This window comes from Ailuropoda melanoleuca, chromosome 1, assembly GCF_002007445.2.
Source record: "Ailuropoda melanoleuca isolate Jingjing chromosome 1, ASM200744v2, whole genome shotgun sequence".
In the NCBI taxonomy this organism is placed as follows: domain Eukaryota; kingdom Metazoa; phylum Chordata; class Mammalia; order Carnivora; family Ursidae; genus Ailuropoda; species Ailuropoda melanoleuca.
This window is the reverse complement of record NC_048218.1, coordinates 121,611,456-121,632,721: the sequence shown is the minus strand read 5'-3', so window position 1 is coordinate 121,632,721 and position 21,266 is coordinate 121,611,456. Positions and strand designations below refer to the sequence as shown.

Here is a 21,266-nt window from a genome sequence, read left to right as displayed (position 1 = left end):
AAAGATACTTAACAGTTAGAAGCTTGACATATCCAGGTAAAAATAATTTATAATGACTATAGGGGCTCTCTCTCATAATGACTACTCATTGATGCCTCTGGATGGAGCTTTCCTTTGCTTTCAGTCATCAAGTTATGCATGCTCCTGCTTCAAGGCCTGATTCTTCCCTCTCCTGGAATGTTTACTTGGGGTCAGGAATCACAGATCAGAAGTCAGCAAACAGAGCCCATAGCTTAGTTTTGTAGGGCCTCTGAGCCGAGAATGTTTTTTATATTTTAAAATGGTTAGAAAAGACAAAACAAGAATCATATTTTGTGACGCATGAAAAGTACATGAAATTTAAATTTTACTGTCCATAAGTATGGGATTGGTGGGACATAGCCTCCCCTGTTCATTTATGCGGTCCATGGCTGCTTTCTCGCCCCAAGGGTGAAGTCAAAGAGTTGCAGCAGAGACCATATGGTCTGCAAAGCCAAAAATACTTGCTGTCTGTCCTCTCACAGAAAAAAATGGCAAACTCTTGTTCTAGATGACCTCATGTTTCCCTCCCTCCCTTCGTTCAGGTCTCTGCTCGAATGTCACCTTATCAAACAGGTCTTCACTCTACCTAAATGGAATGCATGAATCCTGCCTGCTCTTTGCATCTATATGATGCTTTATTTTTCTTGGTAGCACTTGTCTTCAGCTGATGTTATATATTTATTTGTTTATTGTGGGTCTCTTCTCATTAGAATCCAGCTTCATGAGATCGGAGCCATTGTTTTGGTTCATTACTGCATGCCCAGATGCTCTTAATTAAGATTTAAATGAATGAATAAATATTCTCTAATAAGAATCCCTCCCAAGACATTTCTTGGTGGTTAAATTATTTTATTTTTCGAGGGACAGGGGTCAGTTAAGTGTAGCTTCTAGGCTAAGTGGTAGTAACATAGGGAAAATCTGAGATACAGTTTGCCCTAAAAAATAATGAACATGCACTGTGGGATAATTTTTTAATTAAGACCTGGAGACAAAGCCTTCGGACCTGGTGGATGTTTATCAAAACAATTCCTCTGGTCTGTAATGAGACTATCCAGAGCTGCCAGCTGGAATTCTAGAAATTGATTTTGACCACTTGTTTTATTTTAAAGAGGTTTTAGGAACTATTTTGTCCCGTTCTGTTTCTTTTTTACTTCAAAATTCTTCCACATTTTAATCCAGTTTTACAGAAAATAGAATATAGGCCCCAAATAATGGGTTCCAAGACATAATTGCTGTTTAATTTGGGATAAGAAATTTTCTGGAAAGTATCGCTCAAAAGCCTCAGCTGATCTTCCCATGCCCCATCAATCTGAAGCCAGATCGATTGTTTTTAAAGGAATAGGTCATCTGTCTTCCCTTTCTTTTCCTAAGGCTTATCTTCCTTATTAAGAAACAGCCTCAAGTTTACCTTGTGTTGGGTGAAGAGAGCTTAGTTACAGGAATCTGCCTTCTTCCCTTCCCCTCTCAAAAGGAATAAAAGTATCCATATGAAAGGAAACATTTTATCATTATACTAGGGAAATTTATACAAATAACATCTATCCGGGCAATCTGAATTATGAGATCACAAATTTACAGTTATTTTTTTCAGGAAAACGTACTTTGTCACTACTGGGAATTATGACTTTGGTACTAAATTCTGAAGTTTTTGGTTTTTTGTGGCTTTTTTTTTTTTTTTTTGATATCATGGTCCAACTTCCAGAAAGTATCTGTGGCTTGGCTGTGGTTACACAGCCACCTTAGGACCCAGGTGTCCTGTGTCCATATCCCAGGGCTCATGCCCCTTCCCTGCATCCTCTAACACCTCCCTAAAACACTCCTCTGCATTTTTCTCCTTCAGATCTACGAGAAGGGAAAGATGCAGGCTAGACCATCACCGGGTTTCCTCTGTTTAATATTTGTCTAATTGTTGATTAAGAATGGAGAGATACTGGTTTAAATTGGATTCTTTTATTTTGGTTTGGTTTGGTTTTTTAAGGTATTTCTGAACTCTGTTGAGTGGAAAATAAAAAGTTAATTATGGAGAATAAAAAAAGAGTACATTCCTACGTCAAGGAATGGTAGGACTTTTTGATGTTTGATGACTACGGGAATAAAATGTGTCTTCTTCAAAGTACACTAACTACTTAGGTTCAAAAAATATTTTCCCAAATACTCTTTGGATGTAAAACAAGCGATCCATTTGTCCTGGTGCAGATAAATCTGGGAGGGTTAATGCCTCTGGGCTTAAAGAAACTGTCCTGGGGAGCACAACTTCCATAGGGTCTGTTATGATGGCAATTGATTATTTAGAAGCTTTACAGTCCAAAGAAAAACAAGCATGAGAAGAAGTGTGGAACAGCCACAAATCATCACCCTACACCAAGAGCCCTCCAGTTTCTGTGCAAGATGAAAATTCTCTGTCATTTGAAAAGGCAGGAAAATAAACATTCTAACAATGACAGTTTGTTCATTTGTGAAACTGAGAGAAAAATAGTCTGCAAGTTCTTTTAGACAGATCACAGTCTCAAAAGACCTATAGGTTAGAACAACAAATAAAGCAAAAACTGGGCTTACTTTTATTTACTTGAGTAACATTTAGTGAAATTATTTCAATTATTTGTCAATTATTTTTTAGTACATACTTTGCAAAAGTAGGATAAATATGCAATTTCCTACTGCTACCTAGAGCTGAGAGTTAGTTCAACTGAAAAATAAAACAAAATTAGACAGACCAAAATATCTCTCCGAGTGAGTGGTGCTACAAATAAGAGACATTAAAATATTTATTGCATGAAAATGAAAAATTAGAGGGGGATCTACCTATGTTCTGGTTTTGGTATCTCTCACTTTCACCACACATGGTAGGCATTTATTGTTTTGGTATGTGTGACCATCAGGCCCCCATTATGGGGAGAATGTATTGGATATTTGTTGCTGTTTTTGTTGCTTTCATCCAGTTCTATTCTGCAGAAATAGTATTCCAATTCTGCCGTGGCAAACCAGCCCGCCCCCCAGTCTGAGCCCAGCCTGTGAACCTGAATACAGCCGTGGGCTCCCTGGGAGTGATGTGCAACCCAGGCTAAGCTAATCAGTATTGTCTACTTCCCCTGACAACAGTAATTGGTTCAGGAAAGAACACATGACCCAAATTGGACCAATCAGGGCATGAAAGACTCAATTCAAAAAAATTGATGAGTGACCTGGACCTTACTGGATTCTTTCTCAGAAGATGTGAAAGGATAAAGATGTGAATACACACACACACACACACACACACACACACACACACACATACATATGCAATGGAATATTATTCAGCCATCAGAAAGGATGAATATTTACCATTTACAGCAACATGGATGGAACTGGAAGGTATTATGCTGAGCGAAATAAGTCAATCAGAGAAAGAGAATTATCATATGGTTTCATCCATATGTGTAATATAAGAAACAGCACAGAGGATCAAAGGGGACGGAGGGAAAACTGAATGGGAAGAAATCAAGGAGGGAGAAAAACCATATGAGACTCTCGACTCCGGGAAACAAACTGAGGGTTGCTGGAGGGGAGGTGGGTGGGGGATGGGGTAACCGGGTGATAGACATGAAGGAGGGCACGTGATATGATGAGGACTGCATGTTATACACAACCAATGAATCATTGAACATTACATTAAAAACTAATAATGTATTATATGTTGGCTAATTGAATTCAAATTAAAAAAAAAGAATAGAGCTACTGTTATCATGCATTGCTGGTGAGAGTGTAAGATGTTCCAGCCTTACAGAGGGGAATTCAGCAATATCTCAAAAGACTGACAACAGGATGCAATTTATGATCTGTGGTTTTCTTTGCCTATAAAAGATGTTACCAGGACAATTAGTGAAATTGGAATAAGTATGTGCATTAGCTGATATTTTATCAACTTTAATATCTGGATTTTGATCATTGTATTTTGATAACTGTATTGAGGTTGATATCCTTATTTTTAGGTAATACACACTGAAGTGTTGGGATTAAAGGGTCATCACGTCTGCAACTCACCCATGGTTCAGGAAAAATTACCTGATACACACACAGACACGCAGAGGTAATAGATTAGAGTAGAGGACAAGAAAAAGAATGGTAAAGCAAAGGGAATAAAAAGTTAGCAATGGAGGAACTTGGTTAAAGCGTGTGATGTAATAAGAGATACTTTTGGTCTTCATCCATGGTTCCTGGGACAGAGTTCTGAAAACCCATGGGATTTTGTCATTCATCACAGGCCCCTCTTGAGCATATCTCAGTTTATGCTAAAGAGGTGACTTAGGCTGGGCCCCAAAACTAGCCTCAGGGTGGAGCTGGTCACCAGAGAGACCAAGTAATTAGAGGGTTGGAAATTTCAGCCACGCCCACCAACCCCTGGAAGGGTGAGGGGCTGAAGATGAAGCTTTATAAAAACTCTTGAACAACAAAGTTTGATGAGCCTTAGGGTTGATGAAAGCATCCATGGTTTTGCACCCCAGTTCCACGGGGACAGAAACTCTTATCCTCAGGACCCTTCCAGACCTCACCCTATGTATCTCATCATCCAGCTATTCATCTGTATCCTTTATAATATCCTTTATAATAAGCAATCAAATGGAAGTAAGTGTTTCTCTGAGTTCTGCAATGACTCTAACAAGGTAATTAAACTTGAGAAGGGGGTCATGGGAACCTTCAGTTTGTAGCTGGTTGGTGAGAAACAGGTGACTTCTGATCGACACTTGAAACCAGGGAAACAGTCTGGTGGGACTGAGCCCTTCACTGTGGGATCTGCCACTCTCTCCAGTTAGTGTCAGAATCGAGTTAACTTGAAGGACACCCAGGTGATTCTGCGGAATTGCTTAATGTGTGTAAAAACTAGCACACCTTGGGGTCCGAAGTGAAGCGTGGGAGTAGTGTTGAGAGTAAAGGAGACACACAGGAATTGAGTCTTCCTTTACAGAGGATATAAAGGGATTCTTTCCTATTCTCATGACTCTTCTGTAAATCTGTAATTATGTCAAAATAAAGTTTACTGAAGAAAAAGAGGAGGGGGGAGAGGAGGAAGTGGCGGAAGAGGAGGAGAAAAAAGAAGAGAGTTGCCATTGGCAACCACACTGGGAAAGGCTGTCTCAAAATGGAAAAGACTCAGAGGAAACAGAGCCAAGAGGTGGATCTGGGTGACTTTGCTGGAGCCCTACGTTAAGCTTTAAATTAGTGAATCAGCTCTTCCCCTATACTTTTCAGCTTACATGAGTCAAAAAATTCCTTTTTCTAAGACTTGCTGGTCAAACACATAATAATTCACCAGATTGCAGTTGGAAGCTGCTGCATTTCTACTGCTTTTTTCTATTTTTATTTTTTAAGTTGTTTTCACTCCTAAATAAACACTGAAACTACACAACAGAGTTCAGAGAAGCTACACACTTTGCTGGCAAAATATGAAAAACTAAAAAAAAAGGAAGAGGAGGACAGAAATTACTTAGAGAGGGATGCCTGGGTGGCTCAGTCAGTTAAGCGTCTGCCTTTGGCTCAGATCATGATTCCAGGGTCCTGGGAAATGAGTCCTGTATCAGGCTCCCTCTGCCTCTGGCCCTCCTCATTCCCTCACTTTCTCTCTCAAATAATTTTTTTAAAAAGAAATTACTTAGAGAAACACAACCATCAAGAATAACATGGGCAACTCAACAACAACAAAAAAGCAAACACGTGATTTAAAAAATGAACTAAGTACTTGACTAGAAATTTCTCCAAGGAAGAACGGCCAACAGATACATGAAAAGATGCTCAGCTCACGAATCATTAGGGAAATGCACGTCAGAACCACAATGAGATGTCATCTCACACCTATTAGGATGGCTACTATTAAAAAAACAAACAAATAAACAAACAAAATAACAAGTGTTGGCGAGGATGTGGAGAAATTGGAATTTTTGGGCACTGTTGGTGGGACTATAAAATGGTACAGCCAGTACAGAAAATAGTATGGCAGTCCATCCCCCACCCCCAAAAAGCCACCAACATAGATGTACCATATGACCCAGTACATACCCCCAAATAATTGAAGAGGAACTGAGTAATAGAAGAGTGTGCACCCCAGCATATCAAAGAGGTATTTGTATACCCACGTCGGTAGCAGCAGTGTTTACAATAGCCAAAAAGTGAAAGCAACACAAGTATCCATCGACGGATGAATGAACAAACACAACGTTTCATATCCATACAATGGAATGTTATTCCGCCTAAAAAAAAAAGAAGGAAAGTCAGACACAGCTACCACATGGATGAACCTGGAGGACATGATGCTGAGTGAAATAAGCCAGTCACATAAGGACAAATACTGTGTGAGTCCACTTAGATGAGGTACCTAATGTCGTCAAGGTCATAGAAAGTAGAATGGTGGTTGCCAGGGGCCAGGCGGAGGGGAGATTGGGGAGTTAGTGTTTAATAGTACAGGTTTCAGTTTCGCAAGATGAAAAAGGTTCTAAGGATGGATGATGGTGGTGACTGCACAATGTGAGTGAACTTAATGCCACTGAAATTTCAGTGCTTCTTTAAATTTTATGCTATGTGTACCTTACCACATTAAAAAAAAAAGAATTATAAAGACAAAGAACTTGCTGTAGGACAGACTAAACAACTTACATGGTTTGGGCAGAAAATGACTACAGTGAAAAAAAAATAGGTCACCGAAAGGAAGTGAAAATTTATCAATCCCGAGGAAAAGTAAAATTTCTTGTAAAAATCTAAGATAAATCTACATAGAAAATGTAGCAGAAAATCAGGAAAACTTTAACTAGAAGGGAATTTGACCCTGAGACATTGGTGTTGTGAGATGACAAGCAAAGGATTACTAAATAGGGATCACTGGATGTGGAGTCTCACTTCTAATTCTAGAAGTTCTGAGAGAGATTACCTCTGCCAGCATACTCCCCCAACCTTCTCACTGATGCCTTCCATTTCGGTCCTTGAGGTTTATTACTTTGGCTTAAGGCTTTTTTCCTCTGTCCTAACCTTGGTCCTAAATTCCAGCACTACATTACAAAAGCTTATTAAACACCTTCCACTGGTTCTTCAAACCAGTATGTCTAAATGTATCATCTTCTCCTCAGCATCCACTCCTTTAGATCTTGCCATTTCTGCCTATCACTCCCCCTTGCCTCCAAATCTTGGAGTAAATTTTCCCTCCCCCACCTCCTGTGCCCCTGTATCCACGTGGTGATTCCCTCCTGGCATGTCTCCCTCCCTGACTCTCCTTTCTGTCTCTTCTTTCCCCCCTCATTGCCCCTACCCTACCCTCTATTCAGGCCTAGGTTGCTGTAGTAAATCCAAACTGGCTCTCCTCCTCCAGCCTCTCCCCTCCCCCATAGGGGAAAGACTAAATACTTGTTGACAAGCCCCAGGAAAGCAGGGAGGTAGGGAGGGAAGGATGAGGGATAGGAGAAAAGCAATATCGGAAAAATTTCAAGAATTTGAAGATAAAATCAAAAGACTCCTCGTGAGATTTTTTCCCCCCACGTTTGTGTGGCCTGAGGGTCAGACTGCAGGTCTTGTTGACCTGGCACCTCCAGAGACCAGAGTACAAATTGCGGAGGCTGGAGTCATGGCAGGACAGGCGTTTGGGAAGTTTCTTCCCCTGTTTGACCAAATTTGAGTTGAAAGCCATGCAGCTGAGACTGTAACTAAAGGAGGCATAATACTTCCTGGAAAAATCCCGAGGAAAAACACTGCAAGCGACAGTAGTAGCTGCTGGATTGGGCTCTAAAGGAAAGGGTGGAGAGAGTCAACCAGTCAGCACAGAAGTTGGCGATAAAGTTCTTTTCTCAGAACATGGAGGCACCAAAGCCGTTCTAGACGACAAGGATTATTTCTTATTTGGAGATGGTGACATTCTCGGAAAGTACGTACTGAAATAAATCACTGAAATGGCCTAAAGTGAAGCTGCCCACTCCAGCGAAGCTGTGAAATCCTTCCTCATGTAAATAATTCTCACGACTCTCCTTTATCCTAAACCAATGGTATCCAAACAAAGAAACTTCATCGTGAGAAAAATATAAAAGCTACGTTCCTTAACAAATTCCATTCCTCAAACACAATCCTTGTACCTATATTTTTACATATTTTTTCCCAAAATTTCCTAAAGAAAATAGTAGATACTTCCTAGGAGTCCAGCCAGACCACAGTTTATGAATCGTTATGATTAAATAAAGCCTATAAGAATCAGTCCCAATATATAGAACATAGTGTGTTGAGTCTGGGATTTTGTGTCAAAAAAATCCCTCTAAGAATTACCAGACTTTTAGAGACAGGGTGTCTTAAGAGGGTTATTATTATTAACAAATATTATTGTTTAATAATAATTTTCCAAGTTCTGATCTAAATTTGTTCTCTTGTATCACCGCACTGACCCTTAGGTAAAACTTGAGGGAAAGGGAGTTCAGCTCAATGCAAGAAAAAAAATCAACAACAATGATGTCTACAACAGAATGGGCTGACTCAGAGGAAAATAATCTGCCCCTCACTGGGGGAGACAAGCTAACACAGGATGAGTGTTTGTTAGGAAATTGTAGAATGGATTTAAGCATTAATTGATGGAGAGAAGTAAAGGAACTCCTTGACCAATGGTTCTCAAAACAGCCAATCATCAGGATCACTTGGAAAGCATGTGAAAATTCAGATTTGTTGGGCTCACTTATAGAGATTCTAATTTAGTAGGTCTGGGATAGAGCCAGGCATGTGTATTTTTACAGAAATCCCCAGAAGACTCTAACATAAAGCCAGCTTTAGGATCCACTACCTTATGTTGGTTTCCCAAACTGGGAATACGTAGTCTCCCCCAAATATGCACCCCTCGCCCCTGGGTCTGTAGCCCTCATTTTAAGAAATGTTACACCAAATGTCAAACCGAAACAATCAACCTGCATTTGTGATTTTTTTTTTTTTGGTGGAATTATTTTATCAGTTATAAAGACAAAACATATATTTTAGAAATAATACACAACTGAAAGTTTTATAGATTGCCTTTGATTTCTTGATGTGCTGTTTTCCCAGCCTGAATATTCTTAGCTTCATTCTAGCTTCATTCTAAATAGTTATATATATATATTTTTAAGATTTTATTTATTTATTTGACAGAGACAGCCAGCAAGAGAGGGAACACAAGCAGGGGGAGTGGGAGAGGAAGAAGCAGGCGCCTAGCAGAGGAGCCTGATGTGGGGCTCGATCCCAGAACGCTGGGATCAGGCCCTGAGCCGAAGGCAGACGCTTAACAACTGCACCACTCAGGCGCCCCTAGTTATATTCTTTTTTTAAAGGATTTTTAAAAAATTTTATTTGGGGGAGAGAGAGAGCTCGAGCAGGGGAGGGAAAGAGGGAAAAGCAGACTCCCTACTGATCAGGGAGCCCTGTTTGGGGCTTGATCCCGGGACCCTGGGATCATGGCCTGAGCTGAAGGTAGATGCTTAGCTGACTAAGCCACCCAGGGGCCCCTATAACTATATTCTTAATAGTGAATATATTTACTATATTTGTAACCCAAGAATATAGTTGGAGAAAGTGTTTGAGGAATATTGTACTGGAAGTTATCCAAAGACCCTGAGATTCAACAATCTGGTAACTGGAGTTTCTGCTTTGGGCTCAATTAACTCCTAAAAAAAGTTCTTAGGTGGGATCTGGGGGTGGTAGTGCAAGAGTGGGTAGGGAAGGGGGCAGGTGACCCATTAGTCCTTGAGGACAGGACCTGTGGCTTTTAACAGCCCTTTGCCACAGCCCTGGGTAGTGCCTGGCACATAGTAGGCAGTCAACAGATATTTGTTAAATGAAGGAGGGAAGGTGGGAGGGGAAGACAGACATGTTTCTCAAAACCGGATCCTTTGCCTGTATTTGTGCCTAAGCTAGCCTCATAAATTTATAAAAAGCCATTTTTGAGATAATCAAGGAAATTTAAATAAAGGTTGGAGTATTTCCTGTTATTAAATTATTATAAATATTATTCATATTAGTTTATTTGTTTAGATGTTACTAATATTACTTTTGTTAGGAGCAATAATGGCAGAGTAATTATGGATTTTTTTTAATTTTTATTTTTTTAAAAGGAATTTGGAAGCATTCCTGCCTGCTTCCTTTTTTTGGAATTATTGTTTTTATTTTATTTGTTTATTTATTTGACAGAAAGGGAGAGAGCACAAACAGGTGGAACGGCAGGCAGAAGAAGAAAAAGCAGGCTTCCTGTTTAGCAGAGAAGCCGACACAGGGCTTGATCCCAGGACCCTGGAATTATGACCTGAGCCAAAGGCAGGTACTTAACCTGCTGAGCCACCCAGGCACCCTGATTGGTTATGTTTTAAAAGATCCTTTCCAGTGAGAGATGTATCCTCAAGTATTTACAGGTGAAAGTTCATGATGTCTCAAGGAAGGGATGAAACAACATTGAGAAACTGTTGCTAATTGTTGGAGGTGGGTGGGTGCATCCAGGGTTCATTCTAGTTCGTATACATTGTTCTTTCTATTTCTGTGTATGTAACAAAAAAGTGAGTAGACTCCTGAGAGAATCCGGGATGTTTTGCTGTCCTAAGGCATGTGTGTGATGAATTAATTTTGCTGCTCTGTATCTAGCACGTTGAGAAAACAGTCACTCAAAAAAAAATTTTTTTTTTTAGATTTTATTTATTTATTTGACCGAGAGAGAGACAACCAGCGAGAGAGGGAACACAGGCAGGGGGAATGGGAGAGGAAGAAGCAGGCTCCCAGCAGAGGAGCCTGATGTGGGGCTCGATCAGGCCCTGAGCCGAAGGCAAATACTTAATGACTGAGCCACCCAGGCGCCCCTCAGAATATTTTCTGTATGGCTTCTGTGGTTCCTCCTCATGGGCTGAGAAAGTTGTAGAGAGTTCTAAGAACTGTAATCTCACAGGAACACCCCGTTAGGAAACGGGAAAGCGGAGTCAGGGCTTACTTACCCTCTCTTTGGTTGCAATGAAACACCTGCCCTTCTTGCTGTCTCAGACAATTGGTTTTGCACCATCTGAGCTTGGTGGCTTTTGACCAAAGCCAACCCTGGGGGTTAGGGACCAGGGAGCAATGGAAGGAGGATAGCTCAGGGCTACTCTCTGGACGCCTCTCGCGCGTCTCTGTTCTCTGATCCGAGGCTCCTATAGAACTAAGCCTCATCTCCCTGCTTCTCTCCTGTCTCTACAGCTGCACGTATGCCTTTCAAGATTTCCTAACTGTGCCTTGGGAGTTGAAGGACAGGTTTTGTAGTGGAAAGTGCCAGCAAGGACTATGCAGCCGCCACGGACCTGCTCTCCTACCCTTGACCCCATGACTCTGGCTGTGTGATCTTGGGCAATTACTAACCTCTCTTGGCCTCAACTACTTCTGCTGTGAAACTACGCAGTACCACCCAACACGTTGGAAGGACCGAGTGAAGCATTATATGCTCTGTGCCCACCGGACTGCATGGTACACGGCAGGTGCCTGACTAGCTGGTGGCAAGGGCAGGGAAAGGCTCTCATGGCTGCCTCTCCACGTCCCTCCATGGCCACTCAGACGTCACAGGATGATGTGCAGCTTGGATGTTAGAAGCCGATGACTGGCTTCTATGAAAGTCAGGGCAGAGAAGATCCAGGGAAGGGTTGGTATACTGTTCAAGCACTGATGGCAGGGGTTTAAGTGAGGAAGATGAGGTTGCTTGCACACTGGCCCAGGGCCAATGGGGGGAGGGGAGGCGGAGCAGGAGAGAGGGATGCTCCAAGGGGCGCAGGTTACCTGTAATTATGAATATATCCTACAAATAAGTAGAAGAAATTTAGATAGTGCTTCCTGGATGCTGCAGATTTTTCTAGGTCCTTTACACATATTAACTCCCATAAACTTCCCAGTGACCTGTGAGATAGGTGCTATTATCCTCTTCATTTCACACACAAATGACCCTGGGCAAAGAGGGTTAACTCGCTCAAGGTCCCTCAGCAGGTAAGCGGTTGGGCTGGGCTCAGACCAGGCAGCCCCCACTAACATCCTCCCACCAAATCATGAAATTGGTTTTTGTGTGATCTTGTGGTGAGGATAGCACAAAAAGTCAGGATTCGTTCATCTTTCTTCCCCTGAAAACTGAGTCATCCTGACAATCCCCTGGTTCACTCAGCAGGGACACGTTGGGTCTCCAAGATTTTTTTCCTCCCTGAGCCCCGGTTCCTGTACCCCTCCCGGCTTCTCCACTATCTGTTCTTAGATGGGATGTGTTTTTGTTTCAGTGTATCAGTCAAGTTTCCAGGTAATGATGGTGCTGCTGGTCTGGGGCCACACTTTGAGAACCATCGGCTTTTTGGTTAAGATCACAGGCTTCCAGGTCAGACTCAGTGGGGTGGGCTCCCAGTTCACCATCCGTGGTTCGACCTTGGGATATTCACTATCTCATGCCTCAGTTTCTTTCTACGTAAAATGAGGATAATAATGGCATCTATTTTGGGGGGGTTATGGTGAGGATTAAATAAATTAATCCACATGAAGTATGGGTACTGTATGTAGCCATAAAGTATTTCATCCACAAAATACTTTATCTGCAGGGGTGCCTGGGTGGCACAGCGTTTAAGCATCTGCCTTCGGCTCAGGGTGTGATCCCGGCATTATGGGATCGAGCCCCACATCAGGCTCCTCTGCTGGGAGCCTGCTTCTTCCTCTCCCACTCCCCCTGCTTGTGTTCCCTCTCTCGCTGGCTGTCTCTATCTCTGTCAAATAAATAAATAAAACCTTTTTTAAAAAATAAAAAAAATAAATACTTTATCTGCATAAAAATGCATATGGCATACAGTAAATACTCAAATGTTTTTATTATTTTAATTCAGAATTCATTTTGTGAGTCAGTGATTATACTGCAAATGCCTATTATAAAATATGCCAGATCCACACATCTTTCACACTCATAAAGTTTTAAATTTAATTTCTTAGTAATTAGTTGTGAAATTTTCATGTCTCTTCATATTTGTCTTTTCCTATTTCTTTAGTGATAATCATGGGGCTTGCAAATACCAAGCAAATGAATTAGGAAAACAGTATTATGAAAGAAATATAGCAAGTGCCAGCTCTTTTACAAAATACCATTTTATTGGAAAAGCCGGCTTTACAGACCATGCGAGTTTAATTCCCTAGTTGAACAGAAGATGGCAGCACTACACGGGAATTTTGCCGGAGACTATTGCTCTGCGCCGCCTGCCCCGCCCCCTGCCTCAACCACACGAGGCCAGCTTTTTGCATTTTGAACCCCGTTTCCTGGGTCTCAGACCCTTTCTTATCCTCGTTTAGGCTTTAGACCATCAGCGGGCCGAGACCCCTTCCTATGGGGACTCCAGTGTCAGTTCATGGGTTAAAAAAGTTTCACCTCGGCCGCCAGTCTAACCCGAACAGGTCCCTGTGCTGCTCTGAGCCTCAGTTTCCCCTGTGTGAAACGAGAACACTGGAAGAAGGACTCTCCGAGGTCAACAGCCCCGACAGCCGGGGGTTCCAAGTTCAGGGGCAGAGTTTGCAGGAGGAGGCCAGCAGAGGGGTGGGTTCGCGTTCCCCAGCGAGTCTGGGCTGCAGGAATCCAGGCTGGCGGGTCGGCGCCAGTGTGTGCCGGCGACCAGGGTCCTCTGGAGCACCCTGTTTACTGGGCATAAGGGATGTAAAACATCGTGTGCTGTATTAAAACAAACCAGGAGATTCCGCGGAAAGTTACACCAATTTTTAACACAAAACTGATGATATCAACAAAATTGCATGCCCTCAGGAGACTTTTTAAGGGGCCACCTGTCCGCTCTCTTCTGTCTTTAGGGTTATTTCCGTGGAGATTGTCCCTTTGGGCAAGTACTTTATTTAATTGAAGGCTAACGGGTTTTAGGCAACAGAAATTTCTTTTGGAGAAGGATGCTCTAGCGCCCTCTGGTGACGCATCCCAAGTAAGGCATCACTCGCCTGACAACGCCTTGGTTTCACCTTTGACAGCAAATAATCCAGTTTTTGCCTTTTGAGCTCTATGTCACTGGACTTCTAGATTGTTAATTCTACAGCTAATTCTATGACCCTCCAAGATTCCACTTTGGTAATATGGACTGCAAGCAGCTTAGAGCAGAAGCAATCATAAATTAACTTGGTGGAACAGCCCAGTCTTTGGTGTTGGCTCATTTCATAGGAAAACAATATGCCTTCTAGAGCCCATTGTGGGTCTAGAGCGGACAGCGCACGTCTGAGAGGAGCCTAGCATTTTCTGGGCTTGTGGTTTAGGTAGCTGGCTCTCTGGAATCCCCTTGCCCTTATCCCTATCTCCCATCTCTGGGCTCTCCAGGATAAGTAAGCGTCCACCTGACTCTATGTTTGAGATCCCAGTTCCTCACAGGATAGCTCCTCTTGGGCCCTGACATCTTTCCTCGCAGTCTTGGTGCGTAAGGGGCCAGATCCTGCTCCTTGTGCCTGGAACTGTTGCTAGCGATATCAGTATTTCTCCAGGGACCAAATGCATCGGAGTCCGCTGGGGTGCTGCTTACATTCAGACTCCTGGGGTCCAGCTCTGAATTTACTGCATTAGAATCTTCGAAGGTAGAGGGGACGCCTGGGTGGCCCAGTCGGTCAAGTGTCCAACCCTTGGTTTCAGCTCAGGTCCTGGTCTCAGGGTTGTGACATGGAGCCCCATGTGCGGCTCCGCAGTCAGCGTGGAGTCTGCTTGAGATTCTCTCTCCTTCTCCCTCTGCCCCTCCCACCTATGCTCTCTCTCTCAAATAAATAAATAAATCTTTTTTAAAAAGAATCTCTGAAGGTAGAGATGAGAATTATGCGTTTTAAACCAGATCCCTAAGTGATCATTAGGCAAGCCAAAATTTAGGAATTGCTTCATAGATTTGTGACTCATCATCATGATGTCCTCTGTCCACATAACAAATGTGTGCATTTCTGCTGCCACCTCCCCACCCTGATGCCAACAGGATTGTACCTTCTTAGATCTGAGCCCCAACCAGGCTGCACAAGCCTGAAACTCCGGGCTCCCATCAGAGTAGATTTCCCTGCTCTTCCCTGGACCCCACTTTCCCTTCATCAACCTGGTGATTCTGAGGTGGCAGTGAGATGCTTGGCTGAGCAACTTGAAGTTATATGCCTAACGTTAAAATAAAAAGGGGTGTCCGGGTGGCTCAGTGGGTTAAGTGTCTGCCTTCAGCTCAGGTCATGCTCCCAGGGTCCTGGGATCAAGTCCCACATGGGGCTCCTTGCTCAGCAGGGAGCCTGCTTCTCCCTCTCCCGCTCCCCCTGCTCATGCACTCACTCTCTCTCTATCTCCCTCTGATGAGTAAATACATAAAATCTTTAAAAAATAAAGTGTCAAGGACTAAGAGATTACAAAAGTTTATGTAATCTGATATACACCTAGACACAGAGTCATTCATATTTCAGCAAAACAAAGCTACTTACCAAAGCAACTGTGTGGTTTACTCAGGTGAGGCCCCTTTAGTCTCTATTTGTGTGTATGTCTGTCTTTCTGACCGTGGTAAGTATGGCACTGACTTTGTGGACTTGACATTGAGCATCTGCTGTTTCTGTTAGAAACAGTGAGGTCAAGGGCCCGAAACCCACCCTAGGCTCAGGCACTCGGCATCAGGACGGACAAAGCCCAGCTTCTTTTCCAGGGCAGCAGTCTGTTCCCCGCACACTCACTCAGGGGACAGTATCTTAGACGACGCAGCGGTCGCCCTTGGACCTGTTTTCAGGTATACTTTTCCTCTAGCCCAAGTGTTTCCTTGCCCGCGTTAGCCACAAGCCACATGTGGCCATTGAGCCCTTGAAATGTGTCTCACATGAAATGTGCTGTAAGTGTGAAACACACACCAGATTCTCGAGACCTAGCAAGAATGTAAAATATCTCGTTAGTAATCATAAACATAGATTGCGTGTTGCAATGATGATATTCTGGGTCTACTGGCTTAGATTAAAATATATTATTAAAACTAATTTCAGTTGCTTATTTGTCCTTTTCAAATTTGGCTACTAGATAGTTTAAAATTACATAACATGGCTCAGACCCTGCTAATCTGAGCCTGTGGTATTTCTCTGATGGTCCCTACTGTCATTAACCTTTTGGGGCTTAACCACTTCCCTAAGCTGTGTGATCTGTCTGGTTCCTTCTAGTTCTTGCCCTTCTGGCCAGCCCTATCCTGTTGCCCACAGTGTGACACATGACAGCTCTTACTGGAGAGCCTTGCTGGAATGCCCCAGGTGGCTCAACGCACAAGTCTAGCTGTCAGGAGATTCTTTCATAGATAAGCTAAAATATGCTTCCCTGGGACAGCTTGCTTGCTTGCTTTCTTCTTTCCTTCCTTCCTTTGAGGATTCTGTTTATTTATTTGACAGAGAGAGAGCGCGCACACAAGCAGGGGGAGGAGCAGAGGGGGAGAGAAGCAGGCTCTTTCAACAAGGAGCCTGATGCAGGGCTCAATCCCAGGACCCCAGAATCATGACCCGAGCCAAAGGCAGATGCTTAACCAACTGAGCTACCCAGGCACCCCCTGGGACAGCTTTCTAGAGAATAAATTGAGTCATGCTTAATGACTAGATAGTGACAGTTTATGCCATTTCTTTAACCCATTCCCTGTTGTGAGTTATTGAGTTATTTTCTGGTTTCTAAAAGTTGTCTTATGATAATCATCCTTGCAATCAAATCTTTACACATGTTAGATGATTTCCTTTGGAACAATTTGTATTAATACAATCTTAAAAGCTTTTGACACCGTTCTGTATTATATGAACACCATTGGGTATTACAATTTTTTAAATCCTTGTAATTCTTATAAAATGGTCATTTTTGTGAAAAATGTTACATGAAAATGGTTTAAAATGAGTTTAAGATGGTAAATCTTTTCCTTTGCTTTATTGGTACGGTATTTTACCCTTCTTTGTTTCGAATTTCATTTCTTCTCAAGCTCCCTTTCTGTTGGTAGAAATGAGATAGAATTCATATGTCAATTTCTTCTAGAGGCGTTCCACACATGGTCCACGCAAAGCTACCATACGATACACGTTTTTCTACGCCCCTCATTTTCACGTTTTTTCTTTTTTTCTTTTTACCCCTCTTTAACAAATGTCACCTGTTATTTTTGTCTTGTAACAACCACAGGAATCACTTTAAGCAGAGGTTTCCTTTCCTTTCCTTATTTTTTTTATATTTTATTTTTCTTTCCTTTATTTTCATTTGTCTTTTCTTCAGGTGGAAGAGGAAGTGGTTGGATCCTGAGTATCCGGGGGACCCATGAGGGACAAGTTTGCTCACCCTGGAAAGGGGGACACTGAGCCCCTGAATCGAGCTGCAGACCTTTCTCCTTTAGCTAAGACCTGCTGGTGGAGGCAACAGATGAGAAACGACCAATTTCTCCTTCTTACAAGTAAATCCCAGTTTCTCCTCCACAAGCCCCTAGGTCCATTTCTTTCTTTTATTTCTCTATCTTGGTCTAACAATACTTTGTGTGTAATCAGCTCTATACAAATGCTTGTGGAATGAATGAATGAATGGATGGATGAATGAATGAATGAATGAATGAAAATAGCAGTGGGTGAACACTACCCCTGAAGTCCCTGGGTAGGCTTGTTCAAGCAGCACCGAAGACTGTCATCCACGTGAATGGCTTACTGTGAAGGACCAAGGACAGGGTAGCACTAACACTATTGGGATATTATGGAATCCTATATGGTTAGAGCTGAAAGAGGCCCTTGAGCTTTTCAGGTCCCAAAGTCCCAAACTGGTAAACACCATTAGACTTCGGCTGGCAGACCGTTTATTTCGCCTGCCTAGTCTTGCTGCTGCTGATGTTGGTTACCAACATATAATTGTTGGGGGAGTTCACAGAAAGTGTGTTGGGGCTTTTTTATTTTTTAACTGGAAAATCTGGCACCCCGGGTCCGTAGCTATACGTAGCCCTTTGCCCTTTGCACACACGGCCCGTCGCTACTACCGATTGGATGGGTTAGTGAGGCCCTCAGATCCGCCCCGCCGGGTGGGCCCACGGCCCTGGCGGAGCGCTGAGAAGACGGTGGAACTTGACTATCTACAGGAAGTAAAGGTCGTAACAAAGTTTCCGTAGGTGAACCTGTGGAAGGATCATTAACGAGAACGCGGCGGCGGCCGGCCAACAATGAAATTCTGATAAGAATCCCAAAAAACTCTTCGTAGAAAGTGCCAAGATGGTTCTAAAATTTATCCAAAAATGCGTACAATACAGAATATCCAAAACAAATTTTAAAAAGAACAAAGTTGGAGGACTTACACTAGCGACTTCAGTACTTAGTACAAAGCTTCAATAAGGAAGACAACGTGGTATTGGCGTAAGGGTAGACGTATGGATCATTGGAACAGAACGGAGACTTCAGGAATAGATCCATGTATGTATAGTCAATCAGTTTTCCCCAAGGCAATTCAGTTCTACCGGGTGCGGCATGAAGAGAGTGCAGAGTCATGTAAAGTAGGAACTTCCCAGGGTCCCAACAGGAAACAGATGGCACAAGCAAATTGGGATCATTTTAGATTGGTTTAATAAAGGGACTACTTAAAAGGTGATGGAAGGGACCCTCTGCCAGCTCCAGGCCTTGAACCTTAAGAAGGTCTGTCAGCTTCTGCCTTTGCAATTTGGGGAGCCCTTGAGTCACCGGGTCCAGCTACTCTGCTGGAGAGACCACGGGGAAAGAGCGTGTGGTGGGCAGTACAGAAAGGGCAAGGTTCCTGACCGCTTGGGGAGAGAGAGAAGTATTCCCTTCCCAGAGCCCCTGCTGGGCCCAGGCTGCCTGCTGTTCCCACCAGACAGGAGAGTGAAGACACCTTGGGCGTTCCAGCCCCAGCCGCTTGTGACTGCAGCTCTGTGAGAGACAACTTGTGAGACCAGTGAAGAATCGTTCAGCGGAGCTTTGGTCAACTCCCAGAATCATGGGAAACAATAAAATGGTGATGATTCTAAGTCAGTCGGTTGTGGTTTTTGAAAGGATTTATTTATTTGAGAGAGAGAGAGAGATCATGAGTGGGGAGAGCAGAGCGGGGCAGAGGAGAGAATCTCAGACTCCTGCTAAGCGTAGAGTCCGATGTGGGGCTCAATCTCACCACCCTGAGATCATGACCTGAGCTGAAACCTGGAGCCTGATGCTTAACTGACAGAGCCACTCAGGCGTCCCTAAGTCAGTCAGTTTTTTTTTTTAAATAAAATATTGTATTTTATTTACTTACTTGAGAGAGAGCATGAGCAAGGGGGGAGGCAGAGGGAGAGCAAGAAGCAGACTCCCCGCTGAGCAGGGAGCCTGAGAGGGACTCGATCCCAGCACCCTGGGATCATGACCTGAGCCAAAGGCAGACGCCTAACTGACTGAGCCCCCCAGCTGCCCCAGTCAGTCAGGTTTTGATAGCTAACTACAACAGCCATGGCAGCAAACTCCCCGAGAGGGATCCTGGAAATAAACATTTCAACCTCACTCTTCTCCCTCCTTCTAATCTCTTTTTAGGTGTTCCCCATAATTTGAATTTAGTCAGAAGCAGAAGGCAAGGGAGGCTTCCATGCTTTCCATAAAGGTTAGCCTCTTAGAGCACAGAGCAGGGGAGAGGAGAATGGAGATTGGATCTGGAGAAGTGAAAAGAAGGTCAGCAAGGTCCAACCCCTTCCCCCTTCAGCGTCAACTCTTGCTCTTACTGCAGGTGAAAATTTGTCTCCCTGTTACAGGAGATGCTCAAAGTCCTTCGACTTCCATGTTATGGGAAAATGTCTGTTCAGTCATGGTTCCACCTGAAACCTGAAATATTAGCTAACACTGGTGTTCTTCACATCAGATGGCTAGGATACAGGTGTGGAAATGTAAATAATTAATATGAAACATAGCTCTTACCAGCCTGCTTCTGTGACTGGATATGAGGTCTAAGCAGGGGGTGATCATATCTGTTTTCTTCCACATTCACTTTGTGTTTCTCTTATCCTCTGAGAGCATCAGCTGGGTGGAGTTCTTTTCCTGGTAGGGGGACTCAAACCCTCATTCTTAGGGGACTTGAGTCTTTCGTGGTCTGGTTTTATTTGGTGGCTACCACTTGGACACCTGAGTACTAGGAAGCACCCAGCAAATCCTCCACGCTCTTCACAGAGTTCTCGGCCATCCTCAGGAAGCAGCAACCCAATTTCTCCCTGGTCACCAGGATCAATGACCCATTTTTCGCTTTCCTCCCTTGGGCACTAGGATCTTTAAATCCACAGAGGCCAAGGTCACAGGAACAAGGAGCAAATATTCTTCAAGTGTATCATGTAATAGTGAGAGAGACCACTTCCAGCTCCAACCCTTGTTTCCCAAGCCTGTACATTCTGGTTAGGAAAGAGAAGACACCATATATTAGTCACTCACTGAAAGTATATGTTAATTTATAGGTCAGCAGCCCTACCTCACAGGGTGATGTCCCCCAGCTGGGGTCAGGACTAAGCCCTCAGCAGGCCATGCCGCTGTTCTGTCACACCAACTGCCTCCATGTCACGGGGCACGTGGCAAGACAGTGAAGTTCATGGACACGGAGCCCATTGCTCCACTTCTTTTGCCATAAAATGCACCGCCTAGTCCTAGGCAATTGCTGTGTGGGATTTGATGGTGGTGGATAAGGTGTTCTGAGAATCCAAAAACTGGTGGAACTGGCAAAAGCACTGAGATCTTTCCACTGATTTTCCAAAATCAATCTCTCCAAGTCCCTGACTGATAGAGTTACTGTCCCTGTATCACCATAGCTCTGTACCTCAGGCCACCTCTTCTTCCATGTGAAATGGACAATGAGATGCAGCATCCAGAGCTCCGTACCTAGGGATTCGTCTTTACCACAGTCTTTCTGGGCCACCCGTTGGCAGACGGAGAGTGTAGAAGCCACCCGCTTCCAGCCGGTGGTGGTGTAACAGGTGGATCCAGCAATAAATCCAGCTTCTGTCTTTTTCCTCTATTAACTGGCCACAGGGACTCCTCATGGGGCCCTGGCGTAGGCTGAGAAAGAGACAACCAACAGCAGAAGACATAGCATGGGAGTCTGTGCCATGAGCTCATGCAGGTGACTTGTGTCTTCCAGACCTGCTTCGGAGACGGAGCACACCCTTCTTAGCTCATAAGAAATCTGCTGTGCGTGTCTTATTTTGATGTTCTGATGGAATATATAACACCCAGTTCATGATGGGCAGTTTGGGTCCTAGGGGACAGCCAGGGGCCCATAGTAATCTGGGAGATGTTTGTTTGTTTGTTGTTAAATAGAGAATAGT

General features: G+C 43.5%; 1 pseudogene; it reads left to right on the top strand.

Moving 5' to 3' along the window:
* Positions 1-7,606: 7,606 nt before the first annotated feature.
* On the top strand, positions 7,607-13,395 carry LOC105234772 (annotated as a pseudogene).
* The last annotated feature ends 7,871 nt before the right edge of the window (positions 13,396-21,266 follow it).